The 20,279-nt window shown below is 38.3% G+C and overlaps 1 pseudogene; it reads left to right on the top strand.

Moving 5' to 3' along the window:
* Positions 1-5,112: 5,112 nt before the first annotated feature.
* Positions 5,113-6,121, top strand: LOC119842248 (annotated as a pseudogene).
* Positions 6,122-20,279: the final 14,158 nt, after the last annotated feature.

The raw sequence follows: 20,279 nt of genomic DNA, 5'->3' as shown, positions 1-20,279 counted from the left end.
AATATAGATTTAGGGCTCATCTCCACAAAGGGGTTGTGGTGTTGCAGTGCTCAGTGCTGCAATGCCTAACTTTTAGGTGTTTGGAAATTGCTGGAACAACATTGGATCCACAAAGCCAAGTTAGGCACCTAGACTTCTAAACAATGAATGAGGAGAGATAGGTGCCTACGAATGCAGGATGTAATCAGGAAGGCCAAAACACAATTGGGGTTGCAGCTACCAAGGGAAGTGAAGGGTAACAAGAAGGGTTTCTACAAGTATGTTAGCAACAAGAAAAAGGTCAGGGAAAGTGTGGGATCTTTAATTAATGGGGGAGGCAATCTAGTGACAGGTGATGTGGAAAAAAGCTGAAGTATTCAATGTTTTTTTGCCTCGGTCTTCACAGACAAGGTCAGCTCCCACACTGCTGTCCTGGGCAACACAGTATGGGGAGTAGGTGAGCAGCCCTCAGTGGTGAAAGAACAGGTTAGTGACTACTTAGAAAAGCTGGACATGCACAAGTCTATGGGTCCAAATTTAATGCACCCAAGGATGCTGAGGGAATTGGTTGATGTAATTGCAGAGCCATTGGCCATTATCTTGGAAAACTCTCGGTGATTGGGGGAGTTCCCGTATGATTGGAAAAAGGAAAATATAGTGCCAATATTTAAAAAAGGGAAGAAGGAGAACCCGGGGAACTACAGACTGGTCAGCCTCACTTCAGTCCCTGGCAAAAAAATTATGTGAAAGTTCATAAGATGTCACAATAACCTGTAATAACTCTGATGGGAGAAGGTTTGAAAGGGAGACAGAAGGCCTGAATTAGTTTAAACAAAAAACTCTTGTTGATGTAATTCATGGACTGCTGCAATCATGCTTGCTAAAAACAAGAGCTGTGGAGCTGTAAATTAGTGAACCAAAATTGGTGTGTTGGATATTAGGCCCAATTATTGAACAAAATAATAAGGGGATGGGCTATTCCACCCATCGCTCCCCTTTCTGAGTCCTTAAGAAAAGAAGAGGGGACCGGGGAAGGAAGAATGGACTAAGGCTACTGGAGCAAGCTTTATCATCATAGCTGCCACCCCTACCATCTCCTGGGACCTGGGGCTTCCTTTGTCCTCATCCTGAGAGATGTCTGGACCAGATCAGGCCAGAGAAAGAGACACAGATGAGTCCACCACCTCAACCAGCTACAGCTGAATCCCACAGGCTGCCTGCAATGAAAGGACATTCACAGAGCAGCAACAACAATACCTCCAGCTCGTCTCAACCAACTTCTTTTCTTTTATCCGAAAGGACAGTTATGACCACCTTTGATACCATCTGCAAGACTGTCAAACAAGAGGTGTTTTTTTCTTCTTCTATAAACTCTCTTCAGCTAAAAGTAAAAGGAACAAGGGATGCTGTTAAAATGAAAGCTTTATTTAATACTTTATACTGAGCACGCCTATTGGATCAGGTCCTGCACATTAAATAGGTCTTTGCCTGCCTATCTTATGTCTGTTCACCTATCATACTGGGGCTTATGTGGGACTTAGGTGTCTGGATTCCTAGAGTAAGCCAGGACTGCCCATACCCAGAGGCAAAAATAGAGGTGCCGAGGGAAATTTGACCCTGAAAACATAGGCAGCACGTTTTTAACCGGAGTTTTGTGCATCGCAGTGAAGCATAAAATGGGGACTTAGGTGACTGAGTCACGTTGTGAGTCACTTAAACACCTGGGTGCTTAACTGTAGATCTTCATGTCTGGACATTTTAGCCGAAGTAAATTTCCCCAGGTAGCAAAAAGAATCCGTCTCAAGTATTCCTGACTCACTGACTTGTGATCAAAGAATGTAGCCACCATCTGTTGGCATATATATAGATCTGCTGCCAGAGAAATAAACATCTAGTGAAAGAAACATATATTGTTTACTATATACACTTAAAAGTCCCAAATGAGGTCAGGAGTCCATTTTCCTAGTCATTGTATATACATATTTTATATACACCAAAAAACTTCTAATCTAAGCCTTTCAAAGAAGCTTAGGGCAGTTAAGTGCCCAACTGCTACTGAAAATAAATTAGATTTTGTAGGGACAGAAGGAATCATTCAAATCATCTACTTCTGACCATCTGTATAGTCCAGGCTAAAGATTTTCACACAGAAATTCCTTCACTGACCTTGTTACTTGTGGTTAAAATAAAGCACATAACTGTAGAAAGAGTTGAGTGCTTAACTCCCTTAGAATCATTTAAAAATACCAGTCTAAATAAATCAGAAATAAAGGAAAGATGATTGTTTCCATTTTACAGATGGGTAAACCAATACACAGAAAACCAGATTTGTAAAGGTATTTGAGTACCTGGAGGGATTTTCAATAGCATCCAGATTGCCTAAAACTCATTGGTTTCAATGGGTGTTTGGAACCTAGTTACTTTTGAAAATCCCACTAGGTGCCTAAATGTCTTTAAAAATCTGCCTGAATGACTTGTTCAAAGACACAAAGGGGATGTGTTGTAGATGGATAGAACTTGAGCTCACGTTTTCTGAGCTCCACTCCACTGATTTAACCACAACCCCAGGAATGTTCCTTCTCAGGTTCGAAGCATTGCAAGATATGCTGTAGACTTCAGTGAGAGGAAAGTTCAAGGCCTTAATGGTGAAATACCACTAACTTTTTAACAATGCCCACTGGGAAACCTTAGAAAGTTATATGATCAATGTTGTTGACATTTAAAATTAGATAGGAGAAAGCACATGAGGATTCTGTAGAAAACAGTCCTTCTACTGAGTCAAGAGGATGGGCAAGACATTCAAGGGGGTCTTAACCATCACTTACGTCTGTGGGTCTATAATTTATAAATGCTCCTTGAATCAACTCTTTGCATATTAAGCAGAACAACTATTCTGCAGCAATCTGTGTCATCAGAAAGGTGAGGAGACCATACAATTAGAACATCTCCAAGGCTTGTGAGAAAGGACAATCACCAGAAGGTTTTCAGAAACTGTGTTTTTCAAGGTCTGTTTTCTTCTGGAGATCTGCTGCTTCATGGAAAGCACATGGTGACTGGAGCATGTAGGTAAGTGCATGTCAGAAAGAAATGATTTGTTTAATATCTGAATATGTGATCCCCTGCATGAAAATACCTAGGTGCAGAATGTTGTCTATCCTTTCTCTCTGTGAAAAGAACAGACCCTAGTTAACATTTCATTTACAGTTTCATTGGTAAGAAAAGTACAGTGAGGGATGAAAATAATACATTTGAATAAGGAGTAGAAGTGCAGCTCATAATTTTGCAGATAATATGCATTTAAAACCACAGTCATTCAAAGACAAATAGGTGCTTAGCTTTATGAACTGTGAAAAGTCTGTTTGATTTTCCCATTGATTTATCTAAACATATTTAAAATATTTTATGAATTCATTAGAGCTTATCAAAAAATAGAAAACATTTTGAGGAAATGGAAAATTTGAAAGATTTTTGTTAATTTCTTTCTCTTTATGGTGTGATTTTCCATTTTTTATATTTCTAGTGTAATTAAAAATATTCTGCTCATGTGTGAGTATTTGAAAGGATTTTAAAAACATTTTTAAAAGACCAAAGAAGAAAATAAATCTCCCTTTCTCAAAAGTAAGATGAAAAATATTTCACACAGAAAGGAATTAAAATTGTTCCACTTGAAACAACCATGAACTTTTATAAAATAAATATAAATACAAATATCCATATAAAAATTATGTTTAAAAATGTGAATTTCAAAAATAAAACAAGTTTTGTTTTAGAATTTCAACTAGCATTTAGATTTATTCCTGCGAGGTGCGAAATGGTAAACCCGCATTGTACAGATGGCAAAGTGAGGCACCAATGCTGAGCAATTTTCAAAGGGGACTAAGGGAATCAGGCACTCATCCATCCATACTGAGGAAAACACTTAAACATTTGATTAACTTTAAGCATGAACTTTCTCTCCTGAATCAAGATGGATTCCAATTTGTGCTTGTATGTTTTTTTGGGCAGAAAAATTTTCCACCAGCCCTGATAAGAAGTTACCATCTTAATAGGAGCTTTAAATCTTTATTTAAAAAGAATCTGTCATTAAGATGGAAAAAAATAGAATATAAACTTTGAAAGCAGCAAAGAGTCCTGTGGCACCTTATAGACTAACAGACATATTGGAGCATAAGCTTTCGTGGGTGAATACTCACTTCGTCGCATGCATGTAGTGGAAATTTCCAGAGGCAGGTATAAATATGCAAGCAAGAATCAGGCTAGAGATAAAGAGGTTAGTTCAAACAGGGAGGATGAGGCCCTCTTCTAGCAGTGGAGGTGTGAACACCAAGGGAGGAGAAACTGCTTTTGTAGTTGGCAAGCCATTCATAGTCTGTGTTTAACCCTGAGCTGATGGTGTCAAATTTGCAAATGAACAGAAGCTCAGCAGTTTCTCTTTGAAGTCTGGTCCTGAAGTTTTTTTGCTAGAGGATGGCTACCTTGAAATCTGCTATTGTGTGCCCAGGGAGGCTGAAGTATTCTCCTACAGGTTTTTGTATATTGCCATTCCTAATATCTGGACACAAATTGCATATTTATACCTGCCTCTGGAAATTTCCACTACATGCATGTGACAAAATGGGTATTCACCTACGAAAGCTTATGCTCCAATACATCTTTTAGTCTATAAGGTGCCACAGGACTCTTTGCCACTTTTACAGATCCAGACGAACACGGCTACCCCTCTGATATAAGCTTCGAGGGACTGCTGAATTGCCATGGTGGATTGATATTAATTAAGACTGTGCAGCCAGAATAAGAAGAGTTCCAGAACTGTCCCTTGTTAGTAAACAATGTTTTTGTGTGATTATTTTTATATAAATATTGAACATCAAGAGGTATTATTTAGGTTGTTACATGCAAATATATCTAGAAGTAATAATAATAATACATTTAAGTGCTTAAGGCTTAATTATGTTCGAAAGAGATTGACAGACAGAAATGCTCCCTGAACTACAGAAAGTGGTCCGAAAAGGAAGAGACAGTGGACCATGTGTTTAGCATACATATCCCTTCTCTCCGTTCCAGTGTCTTGTATTATTTGCATGTTGTTTTCAACTGAGTATATCACTTTATTTGTTCCCGCATGCAGGTAAAATGACAGACATGGACAATCAAAGCACAGTGACAGAATTCAAACTCCTGGGCCTCTCGAGCTTCCCAGAAATGCAGCCGTTACTCTTCATCAGCTTCCTGATCATCCACCTGCTGACCTTGGCTAGCAACCTCTCTATTTGCCTGGCTATCTGGGCAGATATCACTCTCCACACTCCTATGTACTTTTTTCTGGTCAACATGTCTCTCTTAGACATCTCGTACTCTTCTGTCACTCTCCCAAATATGCTAGCGACGTTGGTTGCCAAGATTAAATCTCTTTCTTTCTCCAGTTGCATGGCCCAGCTGTACTTTCTCCTCTCCTTTGCTGGATCTGAATCTTTCCTTCTTGCCCTAATGGCTTATGACCGCTACATGGCAATATGCCAGCCTTTGTACTACGCAACCATCATGAACCAGAGGACTTGAAAGTGCTCTGCCATTGCTATATGGATATGTGGTTTTGTCTACTCAATGTTACATACATTCTTCATAGCCAGGCTACCTTTCTGTGGTCCCAATGAAATCAACCACTTCTTCTGTGAGATCCCTCCTTTGATCAAATTGGCCTGCACGGACACCTATAACAATGAGGTGCTGTTTTTTCTGCTCAGCGGAGCAGTAGGTGGAAGTTGCTTCCTGCTGATTTCAACATCATATGCTTACATACTATCCACCATCATGAAAATCCACTCGGCTCAGGGCAGACGCAAAGCCTTCTCAACTTGTGCTTCCCATCTCCTCACCATCCTGCTCTTCTATGGCCCGGGTTTCTTCACCCACCTCTACTCCTCCTCCAGCTACTCCATGGACACTGGGAAAGTGGTCTCTGTGTTTTACACCATGGTCACACCCATGCTGAACCCAATAATCTACAGCCTCAGGAACAAGGATGTGCAAGCCGCCTTCAAGAAAACCATAGGAAGGAGTAGGAAATAGCCATGAAGAGGGGGCCAGTTCTTTCTTTGAATGCAACAACATGTTGCCAAAAAAGGGCTCCCTAAATTATTTGGCAGTTGATTGAGCACCAGGGTTCAGATTAGGGGTGGAGGGAAATTGACTTTTTCTTAAGTTACCTCAGCCCCAAGTCTGGTATATTCCCTTTAGCATGGATACCAACCGAAGACATTTCCATCCATTATGGCAGTCTATCTGGCCATTCCCACTCGCCAAAGACATTTATTATAATAAACCCACCAACCCCATCTTAGGGCTTAAAATATTCCCAGCCACCACATCCACAAGAGAGGCACCATTCCATCCATGACTCTGATCTTGTGAGATCATTCTAGACTCATGAGCCATTGCTGTGAAAGTTTAGTAGCATTTATCTCATGTACTTTGTACTGAAAAAAAAATAATTAGTAACCCCCGAGGCACTTTACAATTGTTTAATTATTTCAGCAATTAATTAATTTGTTTGGTTTGGTTTGAGCATGTGCACTGCTGCCTCACTCCTTGTGGCTAGACACCTAAGCCCCAGTCTGATTTATGAACTGGGGGAAGATAGGAGTGTTAGAGGGCTTTCCCTTTATCTCTTTCCCTGGTTCTTGTCACAGACAGAAAGCATAAGTCCGAAGTACAGGCAATGCAATGTTTATTGAAGTTAGTTCCAAGCAAGCAGATCTATAGCTCTACACGCCGGCAGAGTCTGTTCCCCAGTGTTTGGTTCCGAGCTCTGACACCGCAGAGCATTTACCCCATGTCCCTCTTCTCAGCTCTGATGCCACAGAGCATTGCATGTGTCCCCGTTCCCCATTCCCTATTCCCCATTCCCACCACCTCCTTCTTAGCAGGCCCAAATATACCTGCAATGCACACCTACAGTCCCACTCCTTTTGTACCCCATGAGAAGGGTAACGTGTGAGGTTGTGCTATGGCCAGAGACAGGTATTTTTTGGAAATAGCGAATGGGGAACGGGGCCATAAATGTTGGAGGGCTTTCCCTTCACCCCTCCCCTGGTTCTTGTCACACAGACAGAAAGCAGTGTTTATGTCTATTTTAAAATATGTACATGCATACATATAATTGGGGAGGCGGGGAGAAACAACAAAATGCCTCCAACTGAATAACTCAAACCCACCACTCTCTTCAGCACAAAGCTTCCAATATGTAAAGTGAGGCATTGGAGTCAAACTTAATGGATGTTTGTCACTTATTAAGTCCTCTGCTGAGTCAGTGCTGACTTCATTTCCCCAACATGCTACTAAGGGATGAGTGTGTTCTGATTCAGAGCAAAACCCCCACCAAATGTGAAATTTACCGTAAAACATTTTGTTTTTAAATTAAATTAGTTGTGGGTCAAACAACACACACACACACGCATATATATATAATAAAATAAATTGATATATACACAATAAAATAAAAAATCTAAAATAAAATTCTAAAATAATATAGTATACACTGAAGAAATATAAAGTTAAAATAATATAAAATGTAACATTTATAATTAAACAATAAAAATTAAAATATAAATTATATATATATGAATTTTTTTTAAATAAAAGATGTTTTAAAATGAAATATCTAAAGATTATTCTCCTATAAGGATGGCCTTAAAGAATTTTTTTTCTGTCAATATTATTCCAATACACAAATAAATAAATAAATTAAATTAAATTAGTTGAAATCATTCCCACATAATAATTTCAATGTTTATGAATCAACATTTTCCACAGGAAAAAATTTCTCTCAGAAAATATTTGTACAGCATTGTTTCACTTTTTAAAAAGCACTTAACACTAAGCTATCTGTCATCATAGTTTATTCATCCACTATATTTCATTTGATTTTGATTTTTAAATTCCTTTTATCTTTTTGCTTTTAATTTTCATTTTTTTATTTTATATTACTTCACATTATTGTATACTATAATGTGATATAAAATAAAAATATAAATGGAAATAATATAAAATGGAATTAAAATCATATAAAAAGATAAATGAAATTAGACATATAAAACAATGTAAAAATAATCTAAAATAAAATAATAAAATTAAAATATAAAATTAAAATAATATAAAATGTAAACATAAGCAAAATAGCACAAAACATATTATAACATAAAAATATTTTATAAATGTAACATAAATGGAATTTCAAACAAAAATATGGTTTCCAATGAAAAATTGAAATATTCCTGCCCAATAAAGGCCAGCTATGCTGAAACCCTTTGGTTCATTTTCTTCAGTTGACACTTTTCTGCAGAATGTTTCAATTTTGAAGAATCCTCATTTTTCCAGCAGAAAAACTTTCCATTGGAAAAGTGTTGACCAGTTCTAGTCTACCATAATTAACTTTTCTTCAAGCACCTAATGCTATTGTATGTACACATCTCAGTTTCTTCACCCACCACTGGATGCAAATGACTCCCATTGACTTCCCAAAACCTATGGGGATCTTCCTGGAAGAGATGACGGTGGCAAATTGGGGTGCGGAAAGTGGTGCCCCTGAAACTCCACCAACAGTGCCCTCCCTTTAGACTCACTGTTGACCCCAGCATGGTGCTGCCAGGAGAGGGATGATGATGTCAAGAGGAGGTATCCCATTGGAGTCAGAAATGACCCTAAAGCTGAAAGCACTGCTATTGGGGTGCTGTATTGCAGAGAATGGGGTGGGTAGGTCAGTCCTGTCTTAGTGTTGTCCCCAGCGACCCAGTGTGATGCTGCATGGAGAAGAGTGGGGTCTCAATAGGGGTGCAATTCTCCCCTCTGAGTTAGAGCTGATTTCAGAAGTTCCAGTGATTTCTCTTTCAAGAGTGTACTCCTTTTCTTTTTGCGAATACAGACTAACACGGCTGCTACTCTGAAACCTGTCATAATGGGAGCTAGGAACCTAACCCACTTAGGTACTTTTGAAAATCCTACTTTGCATCTTTGAGTTCCTAAATAACTTTGGAAATCTAGCCTATTGTGTCCATCTAGGTCATGTTGGTTAACACACTCGTTTATCACACATCGGGTTAAGGAATTCTTAAAGGATTTAGAAACATGGGCGTTGCCATAATGGATCAGACCTGCGGTCCATCTAATCCAGTGTGCTGTCTCTCTGAATTTAATACTGCTTATAACATCCTTTAGGGATCCTTATCTAGTCTCTTGCTCTAGATGTCCTCATAGATATTGGAAGGAATAGCAAATACTGACGGTGCTCAGAAATATATGCAATATTGTTGCATCTCTGTTGGTCCCAGGATATTATAGAGAGACAAGGTGGGTGAGATAATATCTTTTATTGGACTGACTTCTGTTGTTGAGAGAGACAAGCTTTGGAGCACAGAGCTCTTCTTCAGGTCTGGGGAATGTACTCAGAGCATCACAGCTAAATACAAGGTCCAATAAAAGATATCACCACTACCCACTTTGTCTCTCTAATATCTTGGGAGGGACACAGCTACAACAACACTGCATAACAATAATGGAAGATGTCAAATTTTGCCATCCAAAATGGAAACTCCAGAACATGCAGAAAAAGAAGCAAAACTTAACAGTGACATCTGCTTCCCGAGCAAATGCAAGAAATAAACCATCATCCCCAGAGATGTCACCCATCTATAATGCTCTGACCACTCACCTTGAATGGGCCCTTGAAATATGTGTTAGCTACTTATGCTAAACTGTCTGTTTCACCTTGTATTTACATACCATGCCCAAAGTAACCTTAACTGCCTTCTTTGAGCAATGACCCAATAATATATATATCCATAACACACATAACACTCACAGATTCTGCTTTTTCTATGTAATGCGCAGGCTCTACCTGCCTGCGGGGGCTGGCCAGAGTGGGGGTCAAGTTGGGCCCATTTGAAGGGTTGTCTGGGGGCGGGATTCAAGGGTCTTCCAGCTGCTTGATTTCCACTAAAACATCAGGCCCATAGGAAGAACTCCACTACCCCAGTCAGATGAAGTCCTCTTTCATCCTAAAACCCTAAATCCCCCCTCCCTAACCCCCAAGATGTCACTGCCCCACCCCGTATCCAGAGGCTATGTAATCAGACTGATTAAATTAATGGAAATTAGAACTGGTCATTTTTTTGCCCCAACAGTACACTTTTCCATCAGAAAATTGCATCCAAATGATCATGTCAATTTCAGGGAAATTTCATTTTGAAATTGAAATTACAAAATAAAGTAAAACAAATGTATAATACAGTAAAATAATATAAAGGAAACTAAAATGAAAATTATACAAAAAAGTATAAAATAAAATGAGTATAAAAAGAAAAATGTTATAAATGAAAAAAATAAAAATGTAAAATAAAAATAACGTGTTCAAAAAAATTAAAAATGAATGTTGAAATTGAAACCACAGATCTGACTTTTGCTCTCTGTCAACACTTCTGGGAATACTCCTAAGATTAGCACAGGATATTTTGTCTTAGAAAAACAAAGAATTTGAATCCATGCTTTACAGGAAAAACGGATCTCAGACTTAATGATCGACCTCAGTCAGGGCCTCCATAGATAGATAGACAGATAGAGGGGGTGGATAGGGAGAAAGAGAGAGGGGTGTATGGGGATAGATAGATAGTAGGGCTGTTGATTAATCACAGTTAACTCACGTGATTAACTAAAAAAAATTAATCGCTATTAAAAAAATAATAGTGATTAACTGCAGTTTTAATCACATTGTTAAACAATAGAAAATCAACTGAAATTTATTAAATATTTTGCATGTTTTTCTACATTTTCATATATATCATGTATTCTGTGTTGTAATTGAAATCAAAGTGTATATTTCAATTGCAAATATTTGCACTGTAAAAATGATAAACAAAAGAAATGGTATTTTTCAATTCACCTCATACTGTAGTGCAATCTCTTTATCATGAAATTGCAACTTACAAAGGTAGATTTTTTTTGTTACATATCTGCACTCAAAAACATAACAACGTAAAACTTCAGAGTCTACAAGTCCACTCAGTCCTAGTTGTTCAGCCAATTGCTAAGACAAACAAGTTTGTTTACATTTATGGGAGATAATGCTGCATGCTTCTTATTTACAGTGTGACCAGAAAGTGAGAACAGGCATTTGCATGGCACTTTTATAGCCAGCATTGCAAGGTATTTACGTGCCAGATATGTTAAACATTCGTATGCCCCTTCATGCTTCAGCCACTATTCCAGTGGACATGTTTCCATGCTCATGACACTCGTTAAAAAAAATGTGCTAATTAAATTTGTGATTGAACCCCTTGGGGGAGAATTGTATGTCCCATGCTCTGTTTTACCCACCTTTGGCCATATATTTCATGTTATAACAGCCTCATATGATGACCCAGCACATGTTGTTCATTTTAAGAACACTTTCACTGCAGATTTGACAAAATGGAAAAAAGGTACCAATGTGAGATTTCTAAAGATAGCTATAGCATTCGACCCAAGGTTTAAGAATCTGAAGAGGGACGAGGTAAGACGCCTTCCAAAATCTGAGAGGGACGAGGTAAGATGCATGCTTTCAGAAGTCTTAAAAGAACTCTGATGCAGAATCTACAGAACCCAAACCACCAAAAAAGAAAATCAACCTTCTGCTAAGGACATCTGACTCATATGATGAAAATGAACATGCGTCCATCAGCATTGCTTTGGATGGTTATCAAGCAGAACCCGTCATTAGCATGGACGCATGTCCCATGGAATGGTGGTTGAAGCATGCCGGGAAATATGAATCTTTAGCGCATCTGGCACGTAAATATCTTGCAACACCAATTACAATAGTGCCACGAGAAGGCCTGTTCTCACTTTCAGGTGACATTGTAAACAAGAAGCAAGCAGCTTTATCTCCTGCAAAGGTAAACAAACTTGTTTGTCTGAGCAATTGGCTGAACAAGAAGTAGGACTGAGTGGAGTTGCAAGCTCTAAAATTTTACATTGTTTTACTTTTGAATGCAGGGTTTTTTTTATACATTATCCTGAAAGTTAAACTTACAAATATAGAATTTATAGAGATTCAAGTCTCTACGGTGCTACAAGTACTCCTTTTCTTTTTGCGAATACAGACTAACACGGCTGCTACTCTGAAATAAAATTAATATAAAGTGAGCACTGTACACTTTTTATTCTGTGTTGTAATTGAAATCAATATATTTGAAAATTTAGAAAACATCCAAAAATATTTAAATAAATGGTATTCTATTATTGTTTAACATTGTGATTAATTATGATTTTTTTTTAATCTCTTGACAGCCCTAATAGATAGATAGATAGATACATAGGGGCAGATGAATGTTAAAACCATTAGACAGGTGGACAGAGAGATGATTAGACAGATGAACAGATGACATGGCAGATTGATAAAAGTGTAGATGGGGAATTGGAAATACAGACAACATTTTAGGGCCAGTTTTCCTGATATCATCTGGTTGTTTTGGGTGGGTCCTGTGTGGTATAAAGAAGCAAGAGCAGAATTCCCAATTAAACTGGGATAACATTGAATGTAAAATCATCTTTCTGTTCCTTGTATGATATCTAGAACAATGGGTTCCCTGTCCATGGGGTCCCTAAGGTGCTATAACAATAATAACTATAATAATTAATAATAATGGATAATAAATACTTCATAATTAATACTTAGTAATTAATAATAATTAATAAAATAGAAGAAGGAGGAGGTTTTTCACTGCCAGAGAAGTACCTAGAGTGTACTCTTTGATCTGTTTCTTCCTTTGCAGGTGACTGACTGATTTAGTTATCTAGGTTACTGTGTATTGGAAATATGGCTCCTTGGGATTCCACAGCCAGATCCCATGATAGACTATGAAGTGGATAAGTACAATATACCACCCACGTCCTCTGAGTCATAGCTGACAGGCACTTTTGAAAATTCTCTAGGTGCTTTCTGTATCTTCAGACACCTAAATACCTTTAAAACAGGCACTAAATTCCAAATCACTTTTTAAGATGGGACTTGGATGCTTTTGAAAATTTACCTTAAAAACTTTAAAAGGACTTCTTTTTAATGTTTATTTGTCTACCCTTTCCCTCTCTCCTTCTAGCAGCCCAGAGAAACCACATTTCATTCATGCATGTAATGCAGTTAATTATATAAATACAATTCTGAGACTGGTTTCTGTAATAGAGAACTAGCCACCGTGATAACTGCTTTAGACAACTGTTTTACTACATAAAGAAAAGGAGGACTTGTGGCACCTTAAAGACAAACAAATTTTTTTGAGCATAAGCTTTTGTGAGCTACAGCTCACTTCATCGAATGCATGCAGTGGAAAATATAGTAGGGAGATTTTATATACACAGAGAACATGAAACAATGGGTGTTACCATACACACTGTAAGGAGAGTGATCAGGTAAGGTGAGCTATTACCAGCAGGAGAGAGAAAAAAACCCCAACCTTTTGTAGTGATAATCAAGGTGGGACATTTCCAGCAGTTGACAAGAACATCTGAGGAACAGTGAAGGGGGGGGAATAAACATGGGGAATTAGTTTTACTTTGTGTAATGACACATCCACTCCCAGTCTTTATTCAAGCCAAAGTTAACTGTATCCAGTTTGCAAATTAATTCCAATTCAGCAATCTCTCGTTGGAGTCTGTTTTTAAAGTTTTTTTTTGAAGAATAGCCACTCTTACGTCTGTAATCGAGTGACCAGAGAGATTGAAGTGTTCTCCTACTGGTTTTTGAATGTTATAGTTCTTGACGTCTGATTTGTGTGCATTTATTCTTTTACGTAGAGACTGTCCAGTTTGACCAATGTACATGGCAGAGGGGCATTACTGGCACATGATGGCATATATCACATTGCTAGATGTGCAGGTGAACGAGCCTCTGATAATGTGGATGATGTGATTAGGCCCTATGATGGTGTCCCCTGAATAGATATGTGGACAGAGTTGGCAATGGACTTTGTTGCAAGGATAGGTTCCTGAGTTAGTGGTTCTGTTGTGTGATGTGTGGTTGCTGGTGAGTATTTGCTTCAGGTTGTGGAGCTGTCTGTAAGCAAGGACTGGTCTGTCTCCCAAGATCTGTGAGAGTAATGGGTTGTCCTTCAGGATAGGTTGTAGATCCTTGACGATGCGTTGGAGAGGTTTTAGTTGGGGACTGAAGGTGATGGCTAGCGGCGTTCTGTTATTTTCTTTGTTGGGCCTGTCCTGTAGTAGGTAACTTCTGGGTACTCCTCTGGCTCTGTCAATCTGTTTCTTCACTTCAGCAGGTGGGTACTGTAGTTGTAAGAATGCTTCATAGAGATCTTGTAGGTGTTTGTCTCTGTCTGAGGGGTTGGAGAAAATGTGGTTGTATTGTAGAGCTTGGCTGTAGACAATGGATCGTGTGGTGTGATCTGGGTGAAAGCTAGAGGCATGCAGGTAGGAATAGCGGTCAGTAGGTTTCTGGTATAGGGTGGTGTTTATGTGACCATGACTTATTAGCACCATAGTGTCCAGGAAGTGGATCTCTTGTGTGGACTGGTCCAGGCTGAGGTTGATGGTGGGATGGAAATTGTTGAAATCATGGTGGAATTCCTCAAGGGCTTCTTTTCCATGGATCCAGATGATGAAGATGTCATCAGTGTAGCGCAAGTAGAGTAGGAGCATTAGGGGACGAGAGCTGAGGAAGCGCTGTTCTAAGTCAGCCATAAAAATGTTGGCATACCGTGGGGCCATGCAGGTACCCATCGCATTGTCGCTGATTTGAAGGTATACATTGTCCCCAAATGTGAAATAGTGATGGGTGAGGACAAAGTCACAAAGTTCAGCCACCAGGTTTGCTGTGACATTATCGAGGATACTGTTCCTGACGGCTTGTAGTCCATCTTTGTGTGGAACGTCGGTGATCTTCCTGAAAACACCATCCTGGCTACTATGGATGTAGAAGCCCTCTACACCAACATTCCACACAAAGATGGACTACAAGTGTGTATGTAAACAGGTGTGTATATATAAATAAAAGGGGGGATAGTCAAAAAGCCTACCCTCTTTGCTAAATTGGTAGTGAAACAATGCCTGTGCCCATGGAAAGAAATAATGCAAAAAAAAAAAAAAAGGATCAGGCCCAGACAAGCATGCAACTGTAGTTTCAGCAAGTTAAAAGAAAGAAAGTGAGAGGTTAACTCTGTAGTTACTGGAGGAAATTAAGCAGTGAAATTTTGTAAAAATGTTAAAAGAAGGTGTTATGAAAAGAAAATTCTTGGTTTCTTTGCAGCCATTCCTTTGGAGAAAGGGCACATTTCTCTGGAGGAATTTCTGTAAATAATCCAGGCAAAAGGTTATTTAAGTGAAATCATTTAGCTATGAACAAGTTAGTTAAATTTGCTAAAAAACACTCCTGGTGTGTACAATCTTTATTTTATAAGTTTAAGATAAATTGGTGTTGTTTTAAAATTTGTAAAACCGAAAAATACTTTTGCCAGACAAAAGAAACTAGCGTTGTTTAATTTTGGTATTTAGCATTTAATCCTTAAGGTGATTTAATGCTTTACAAAATTTAAAATGTTTTTAAATAAAGACCAGAGTTGTGGCTGCAGCAGGGCAGTCAAAGCCAGGAAAATGGGAAAAGATTTTAAATCTGTTTTATTAACAAATAGCAGATAAAAGCTGTAGTCAGTGCCCCACACGAAGTCTTAAGGTGGCTCTGTGTAATCAACGGTCACTTTGCCAAATGGAAGCCAAAATGGGTTGTGTTTTCCTTTTCAAATCAATGTGTGTTTAAAAGCAGAAGTTAAAAGTTAGAAGTTAATTGTGTCCTTTTGAGACAAAGTCTCTTAAGTGGCTGATAACGTTGAATCCAAAAGCAAGCCAAGAATGTCTGTGTTAATGCAAATCACCTAAATAATAAAGATAGAAGCCATTGAAATCTGACTTGCCTATAAAACAAATACAGGAAAATATGGGGAGTAATTCCTCAGTTTTGTCTGCAATCAGCAAGGGTATTTGTAAAGAAAGGAATATTTTAAGCAATACTGAAACTGTGTGTAATCTGCCAGCAACATAGTGTTGGTAAAGCTGTCAAGGTTTGGCAGGCAGCACATCCCCCTTCCTGGGGACCTTTTATAAATATTCAGATTGATTTTATTTAAATGTCTAAATGTTGTAATTATAAGTGTGTTAGTTTTAGTTGATGTATTTTCCAACTGGGTTGAGGCCTTTCCCTGTAAAAAGACAGATGCCAAAACTATTGTAAAACTTTGTTTAAGGATTTTGTACCACAATTTGGCATACCTGTGAGTAGCAACAGTGATAGTGGACCTAATGTTATTGGACAAATTATAAAAAGTTATGTGCAGCTTTACAAATCCAACACAATCTCCACTGCCCCCACCACCCGCAGTCTGCCAGGACAGTAAAACATCAAAATGGGATTTTAAAAAATAAACTGGCTAAGATCTGTGCTAAAATAAATTTAAAGTAGCCAAATGCCCTTCCATTAGCATTAAAGACTGGACTCAGCCCTCATGAAATTCTAACAGGGCACCCGATGCAACTACTGGCTGCACCCCACTGGCCCTGGCTCAGATGGACAGTCATTTAATGGATGACACAATGCTTAATTATTGTCAGGCGCTAACAAAATGTGTTAGGTCTTTTTATATACAGCAGCCCTGCCACTCACTGAAACCAGGAGACTGGATCTACATAGAGGTCCATCAGCAAGGAACCGCCCTGGTCCCATGCTGAAAGACCCTTATCAAGTCCTGTTAATTATTAACACCACTGTGAAGTGCCAAGAATTGACTACTTGCCCATGTTTCTCACTGTAATGGCTCCCCAACTGATGATCGGTCTATCTTTCCTTCTGGGGTGGTTGCCCTTTCTGGGCAGCAGGAGTAAAGAACAAGGTGAAAAGCCGGTAACCTCTCCCTTATCCACTGACAGAACTACTGTGCATTTGGACTTTGCTAGAAGAACCAAACCATTACAGGGTGATGTGCTAGTAACCTCTCCCCTGCATAATGCTAAACCACAGCTGTTCCAAGAAAGAAGAAGGAACACTCGCTCTGCTGAAACAACCAAAGTCCAGGGATTCCTGACTACAAAAGATATTAAGAATTGGTCCTGGTATTGTTAATTAGCAGGGAGGGGATTGTGGGGATTGTGGGGATCGCACTTGGAAATGTGGAGATGAGTGGTGAGGTGTTTTTTTTTTCCAGGGGCTGGGCTCTGTCCTTACTGACAAGTACCATCAAAATGCACTACCCTCCCCAATTGTCTTCCGGAGAATGAATAACAAAAACACCTTGCTGCCACAGATATTGCTCCCACCATTCCCTCCACCTCTGTCACCACCCCTAAAATTTACCCGAATACAAATAATACTGTATATTCTAATGAAACCCAATGGCCCACGCCTTCACATTTTAGTGATTTACTAAAATTTTGTTAAGAAAAAATATTTTTTTAAAGTTCAAAATAGTTCATATGTGTTAGGTTTTTTTTTTACTTTGAACTTTAGGGTACAGATGTGGGGACCCGCATGAAAGACCCCTTACGCTTATTTTTACCAGCTTAGGTTAAAACTTTTTTAAGGCACAAAGTTTTTGCCCTTGGATTAAGTAAAATGCTGCCACCACCAAGTGTTTTAGACAAAGAACAGAGAAAGGACCACTTGGAGGTTTGTTTTTTTTTTAATTTTTTTTAAACCCTACACCCCTTTTTTTGGAGAAGGCTTGATAATAATATTTTTATTAATTGGTACAGGTGAACACAGACCCAAACCCTTGGATTTTAAGAACAATGAAAAATTAATTAGGTTTTTAAAAGAAGAATTTATTAGAAGAACAAAAAAAAAAGATAAGAGAACAACTTTGTAAGATTAGAATGGGAGATAATTTACAGGCAGTTAGATTTAAAACACAGAGAATTTTTTTAGGCAAAACCTTAAGTTACAAAAAGACACAAAAACAGGAATACACATTTTTTTGAGCACAGAGAATTTACAAGCCAAAAAACAAAGAAAACCTCATGCATTTTTTAGCTAGATTACTTACTAACTTTACAGGAGTTGGAGAGCTTGCATCTTTGATCTGTTCCCAGCAAAGGTATCACACAGACAGACAGACAAAAACTTTTTTTTTTTAGATTTGAAAGTATTTTGTTTTTTTATTGGTTATTTTGGGTTAAGTGCCAGTGAGATTACCTTAGCTTTTTAACCCTTTACAGGTGAAAGGATTTTGCCTTTGGCCAGGAGGGATTTTATAGCACTGTATACAGAACGGTGATTACCCTTTTTTTATATTTATGACATGCCCCCCAAATTACAGATAGGGTGAAATACTGGCTGTGATTTTTTTTTTTGGAGCTTTAGGAGCAAACAGAGTTAATAAGACACATTCATTTTTAAAGATACTACTAAATGTATAAAGACTAACAATATTTTTTACATTTTAAGGACAATTTTAACCAGTTGATTTTGGGAAATTTTTACGGGAGAGTTCATTAGCCACTTTGTTAGAAGCTTTTGAAATATGTTGTATGTTGAAATTAAAATTTTGGAGAGCTAAACTTTACCAAAGAAGTTTTTTCTTATTTTTTTTTGGTGGTATGCAGCCACTGTAGCACAGCACGGTTGGTTTGCAGGTGGAAACGCTGTTTCCAAACGTATGGGCGTAGCTTTTTTAGAGCGTAGACAACGGCGTAACATTCTTTTTACTGTTTGACCAGTGGTGGGGGGTTTTTTGGACAGCTTTTTGCTGAGAAATACGACAGGATGGAATTTTTTATTTGTTTTTGGGTTTTTTTGCATTAAGACTGCTTTTACACCACGCTTGGACGCATTTGTGGTTACTAGGAATGGTTTGTTAAAGTTTGGGGCCCTTAGCACAGGATTAGACATGAGTGTTGCTTTAAGCTGGTTAAAGGCCTTTTGACACTTTTTAGTTTAGTGAACTGCATTTGGCTGTTGTTCATTTTTTTTGTTAGGTTTGTTAGTGGGTCGGCGATTTGGCTGTATTGCAATAAAAATCCCCTGTAATATTTGGCCAAGCATAAGAAGGATTGGATCTGTTTTTTTTTTACTTTGGGACAGGCCACTTTTTGATATCATTTACTTTGGCCTGTAGGGGATTGTTAGTTTTTTGACCCACGTGGTGTTTAAGGTAAGTTACTTTGTTTAGGCCTATTTGACACTTTTTAGCCTTAACAGTTAGTTGCTTCTTCTATGCGCTTGAAGATTTTTTTTAGATGTTTTAGGTGTTTTGCCAGGAATTTGAAAATATGGCCACATCATCAAGGTAGGCGACTGCATATTCTCCCAATCCTGCTAGGAGACTGCATATTTTTTAAATTTTGCTAGGAGACCATTTACAAGTTTTTGGAAGGTGGCAGGTGCATTTTGCAGCCCGAAAGGGAGCACATTAAATTTATACAGGAGTTGGAGAGCTTGTATTCTTGATTTGTTTTTGGCAAAGGTTTTACACAAACAGACAGACAAAAAACTTTCCCCCCCTCCAGATTTGAAAGTATCTTGTCCCCTTATTGGTTATTTTGGGTTAGGTGCCAGGGAGATTACCTTAGCTTCTTATCCCTTTACAGGTGAAAGGATTTTGCCTTTGGCCAAGAGGGATTTTATAGCACTCTATACAGAAAGGTGGTTACCTTTCCCTTTATATTTATGACAATATGAGCGAAAAATTAAGTGAAAAACAAATGGGTTGGAAAAAATAGAAATATATAATATTACTACAAATGAGCCCCAGGAATTAAAAATTGAGATTAATGGGTTCTATGATGGGGTAAATATGACAGCCACTCCTGAACTCCGCAGTGTATTGGATAAAGTAGGCCCTTACTGTTATTTGATCACCGAATTGGTAAATAATCAAACAAATACCCAAAAAGTTTGTTCTGCTGCTGAAAAAAATTACCTGTACTGAAAATGTCCCAATAACTAATCATTTAAACTGTACCATATTGCAGTACACCCCATCCTATGATATTGATGCTGAGGCCTCTCAAGAGTATATAAGGATATTCAGCCATCAAATGAGGTATAATACTTCATCAAAGAGAGATGGGTTGGAGTTTCAATGGACTGTAATTAATGCTACACTAGGGACTGTAAAATTTACACTACCCTTATCTAGTTTTCAGATTACCTCCATATATCCTAATTGTTCAAAAGGAGCTGCCATTAGGTTGGCACAGCAACGGACCTGGGTTTCCACTAGAAAAAACGGGACTTGGCTGGACACCTATGGGATGGTGCAAATAGCGTAGCTGCA

The sequence above is a fragment of the Dermochelys coriacea genome, chromosome 13 (assembly GCF_009764565.3).
Source record: "Dermochelys coriacea isolate rDerCor1 chromosome 13, rDerCor1.pri.v4, whole genome shotgun sequence".
NCBI classification, from domain to species: Eukaryota; Metazoa; Chordata; order Testudines; family Dermochelyidae; genus Dermochelys; species Dermochelys coriacea.
Note: the sequence above shows the minus strand (reverse complement) of the source record. Positions and strands in the feature narration are given on the sequence as shown.